Source organism: Dioscorea cayenensis, unplaced genomic scaffold (assembly GCF_009730915.1).
Source record: "Dioscorea cayenensis subsp. rotundata cultivar TDr96_F1 unplaced genomic scaffold, TDr96_F1_v2_PseudoChromosome.rev07_lg8_w22 25.fasta BLBR01001593.1, whole genome shotgun sequence".
Classification (NCBI taxonomy): Eukaryota; Viridiplantae; Streptophyta; class Magnoliopsida; order Dioscoreales; family Dioscoreaceae; genus Dioscorea; species Dioscorea cayenensis.
This window is the reverse complement of record NW_024087984.1, coordinates 28566-33987: the sequence shown is the minus strand read 5'-3', so window position 1 is coordinate 33987 and position 5422 is coordinate 28566.

Below are 5422 nucleotides of genomic sequence, written 5' to 3'. Positions count from 1 at the left end.
TTGCTGAGAAGAATGATGACTAATGAAAAAGATCTACATTGGGATTTGCAAAATTCGATGGCATGGATTTTGCTTTTTGGAAGATGCAGGTAGAAGACTATCTATATAGTAAGAAACTGCATCTACCATTGGGAACAAAACTAGAAATTATGAAGGAAGAAAAATGGATGCTCCTTGACAGGCAAGTGCTAGGGGTTATTCGTCTTACTCTCTCAAAAAATGTTGCTCACAATGTGTCAAAGGAGACAACCACAGAAGGCATGATGAAGGTTTTATCTGACATGTACGAATAGCCTTCTGCAACAACAAGGTACATCTTGTCAAGAAACTCTTTAATTTGAAGATGACGGAAGGTGCATCTGTTGTTGAACACTTAAACTGTTTCAATACTATAATCAATCAGTTGATATTAATGGAGATTCAGTTTGATGATGAGATACATGCTCTTGCTCTGTTAGCATCTTTGCTTAATAGTTGAGAATTAACGAAAGCAGCTATTTCTAAGTCTTTAGGCATTACTAAGCTAAAATTTCTAGAAATCAGAGATGCAGTTCTTGCATAAGAAATTCACAGTAAAGACTCTTGGAAGGCCTCTATTTCTAACTCTTCTTTAAATATTGATAGAGGCAGAAGCTTTGACAGAAACAACAAAGGCAATAGAGGAAGGTCCAAAAGCAATAAAAGTAAATCTATAAATGGTAGACTTCAGTGTTGGAACTGTGGTAAAATAAGGCATATGAAGAGAATCTGCAAAGCTCCTAGAAAGAATGATGGCAAGAATTAAGATGTTGTAAATGTTGCAACTGAAGAGGTACAAGATGCTTTATTGCTTTTTGTTAATTATACTAATGACTCTTGGATAATTGATTCAGGGCTTCTTTCCACACAATTGAAAATTGGAACATTCTAGAAAACTATATGGCAGGTAATCATGGAAAGGTGTATCTCACTAATGGTGAACCTTTGGATATCATTGGCATAGGTGATGCCAGTCTAAAAATGCCAAATGGCTCAACTTGGAAGATTCATAGGGTAAGGCAAATGGCTCAACCTTTGGATACCATTAGACTTCAAGCTGCCTGAGGATGTTTGGAGTGGTAAATAGGTAAACCTTTCTCATCTAAAGGTTTTTTGGTTGTGTTTCTTATATTCACGTTGATGCTACCGCAAGGAGTAAATTAGATGCCAAATCCAAGAAATGCTATTTTATTGGATACGGGGCCTCTGAGATTAGTTACAGGTTTTGGGATAGCCAAGCCCGAAGATTATCAGAAGTAAAGATGTGATCTTCAATGAAGAGGGTTTATACAAAGATAGAACAACTACAGATTCAAGGAGTTCAGAAACAGATGATAAGGTGACTAAGATGATTCAATTGAGAGATCTTCATAAGGTTGACACAGAAACTATCGAAGCTGAAGATCAAGAAAATGTAGGTCCTAAGGAAGAGATACAAAGAACTATAGCTATTAGGAGATATGACAGAATTAGCATACCACCACAGAGGTATTCTCCTTCCCTTTACTACATTTTACTAACTGGCAAAGGTGAACTTGAATTTTATAAAGAAGTTGTTCAAGTGGAAGACTCTGTCAAGTGGGAGTTAGCTATAAAAGATGAGATGAACTCATAGATGACAAATAACACATGGCCACTTACTGAATTAAGAAGAGGTAAAAAGGCTTTGCAAATAAATGAGTCTACAGAATTAAACAGGAACCAAATGGTTGTGCAAAATATAAAGCAAGGCTTGAAGTCAAGGGCTTTCAACAAAAGGAAGGTATTGACTATATAGAAATATTTTCTCTGATTGTTCAACTAATTACTATTAGAACTATGATTTCAATAGTGGCCAAAGAAGACTTATTCCTAGAACAGTTTGATGTAAAAACAATATTCCTTCATGGTGACATGGAGGAAAATATTTACATGATGCAGCCAAAAGGGTTTGAAGTATAGAGAAAGGAGAATATGGTTTGCAAACTTCAGAAAAGTTTGTATGGTCTTAAACAAGCCCCCAAATAATGGTATAAGAAGTTTGACAATTTCATGAGTAACAATGGATTTCACAGATGTGAGGCAGATCATTGTTGCTGCATTAAATTTGTGGGTAACTCTTATTATTATTTTACTGTTATATGTTGATGACATGTTGATAGTAGGAAAATGCAAACAAGAAATTGATAAGCTAAAGGCTAAGCTGTCAAAGTGGTTTGCTATGAAAGACTTAGGAGCTGCCAAACAAATCCTTAGAATGAGGATTGAGAGAAAGAATGGTATCTTAACATTGTCACAGGAAGAATATGTGAAGAAGGTATAAAACAAATTTCACATGAAGAATGCGAAGCTGGTGAGTACTCCCTTAGCATAATATTTTAAATTATCTAAGGAATGTTCACCCTCTACTGATCAAGAAAAAGACTATATGGCTCGAGTGCCTTATACTTCTGCTATAGGTAGTCTCATGTATGCTATTGTTTGTACCATACCTGACATTGCATATTCAGTGGGAGTTGTGAGTAGATAGATGAACAATCTGGGGAAGCAACATTGGAAAGCTGTAAAATAGATCTTCAGATATCTAAGAGGCACAACAGGATATGCCTTACACTTCACAAGGTCAGCTTTTGAATTATTTGGTTTTGTTACTGTAGATATAGTAGGAGATATAGATAATAGAAAGAGTACTACTGGGTATGTCTACACTTTGGGAGATACAACAATAAGTTGAGTCTCTAAGCTACAAAAAATAGTGGCACTATCTACCACAGAGGCAGAATATATAACAATAACATAAGCTAGCAAAGAAATGGTATGGCTCAGTCATTCTTAAGAGAACTTGGGCAGACACAGGAAAAAAGGACCCTATACTATAACAGTCTAAGTGCTATACATCAAGCTAAAAATCATATCTATCATGCCAGAATAAAGCACATTCAGGTAAGGTACCATTATATCAGAACAGTCTTGGAAGATGAAATGTTAGTATTGGAGAAAATCCTTAGAAGTCAGAATCCAGCAGATATGATAACAAAAATTGTTTCCATTGAGAAGTTGAAGTTGTGTGCAACTTTAGTTGGTCTCCTCCATAAATAAGGTGGAGTCTCTATCACTGCAATACATACATAATACTTGATTTATCTCCAAGTGGGAGATTGTTAAAAAATGGATATAAATCTAGTTACCCATGTGTTCAAACAAAGTAGGCCAATTAAACCTGCACCGGTGAGTACTTAGCAAAAAGTAGGACGGTCAAACCTATACCAGTCAATAATTAGTACAAATTAGGATGGTCAAACCTACACTGGTTAGTACTTAGCACAAAGTAGGACAATCAAACCTACACCGGTTAATACTTAGTATAAATTAAGGCAATCAAACTTGTACCGATCAATTATTAGCATAAAGTAGAATGGTCAAACCTACATCGTTGGTCAAATCTGCACTGGTCCGTAATTAGTACAAAGTAGGACGGTTAAAGCTACACCGGTCAATAATTAGTACAAAGTAGGACAATCAAACCTACACAGTCAGTAATTAGTACAAAGTAAGATGGTTAAACTTGCAATCATCATAAATGAAAATAGTCTAAATTCGAGCTCTTTATATATACGAACCTTAGTAGCCCATATTTACTCTTGCACAATATTTACTCTCTTTCAACTCACTCACCTGTACTTCTTCTTCTTGTCTTCAACAATGGCAAAGACTTCACTTGTTTTTGTTTACTATAATGGTTTAATTACTACAAGTGAAGACACAATTATATTTTCTTTGAAGGATTAATCATATTTTTTATGTCGAAGATGACATCTCCTACAAAAACTTAAAGAAATCTATTGAAGAAAGCATTAAGACGGCAAACAACCAAGGAATTTTGCGTATCAAATACCGGCTCCCAATTTCTTCTGGATATGGCAAGATTTTCTATCGGTCATTGAAATTATGTAATGACCAAGATATTCAGATGATGTTCGACTGCCACAAAAAAGATCCCGATATTACCATTATTGAATTATACATGGAGTTTAGCGCTGTAACTTTCGAGGGTGCTTCTTCCCGATAACAAACCGCCACAGATAACCAAGTTCAATGCAACATGGGACGAGAGAGGATTTCATCATCATGCCAAGTTAATGAACCTAAAATGCTTTCTACAGAGTGGAGGGCACAAGATGATCCATTACCCAATATTGATTTCACTAATTCACAACATCCAGAAGATGGAACGAGTTCATTTCATGATACTTATAAAACCAAATTCAGTCAGTATATGCGATCTAGTAGAGACGATGAGGATGATGATAGTGACAGCTTCGGGGAGGACAATGAAGCAAGCATCGATACATTCACTTAGAAGACTGCAATCTCAAAAACATCCCTATGCCCAGCCATAATTTCACGATGGCACCAATGGATCCTCCAGCACATATGCTAACTCTTGATTTGGAAGCATTATTCATACAACAATTTCCTGAGCACCCGTTATTGTGCACTGATATATTAAGCGAAGCAACGACATATGGAGATCTGCATGTAGGCATGTAATTTCAAAGAAAATATGATGTTATAACCGCAATTAAGTATTACTGCTTACTAAATTCGGTGGAATACAAAGTTATCGAGCATGATCCAGTTTGGTACTCGAGTAAATATAAGTCATCTGGTAATGGATGCAATTGGAGGGTTCCCGCATCTTACGGCAAGCGGAGACAGCTTTGGGAAATTATAAAGTACACTAGGTCTCACACGTGTGCATCAGCAATTATCTTGCAGGATTATTCAAAGTTGGATTCAAACATGATTTGTCAGCAAATTAAGCAGGCAATGCTCTTTTGCATGTGTACCGCAAGCGCACAGGTTTGTCAAAGTAATAATACCTTGGTGAGTGGGTAGTCGTATCCATAGGGAATAGTGATTAGAAACACAAAGATTACTATTTAACTAAAATAAGGATAAATCGATAGTGGTGTGAACAAAATCAATGAAAATAGAAATAAGGAAAGAAGAAGGAGGCACAAATAAAAGATAGGAGAGGCAATCGACAGAAATTGGGGCACCCGGATATTGCTCACCCTAGGACTATTGTTTCAAGTGCAAGACCAACCATTATGTTTCTCAACTGATGCTTAATGAGTAGTGGAAATCCTAAAACACACGGTCCCAAACCTAAGGTCAACCATGACTAACCCTACAATATGTCCCGCTGGAGAAATCGCTCAGTCTCGACGCCTCACACTGTGCAAGGTTGCATAAAGCTCTAGGGACTCCAAGTGATAAACCCTATTCCCTTATGTAAATCTAACCCTTTGGTCCAGACGAAAAACCCCCTAGTCACAATTAAGCCCCAGATACTAAGGATTACTTCAATGCTTCACTCTGTTGCTCCCACAAACTAAGCCCCAGCGGAGTTTGTCTCTTA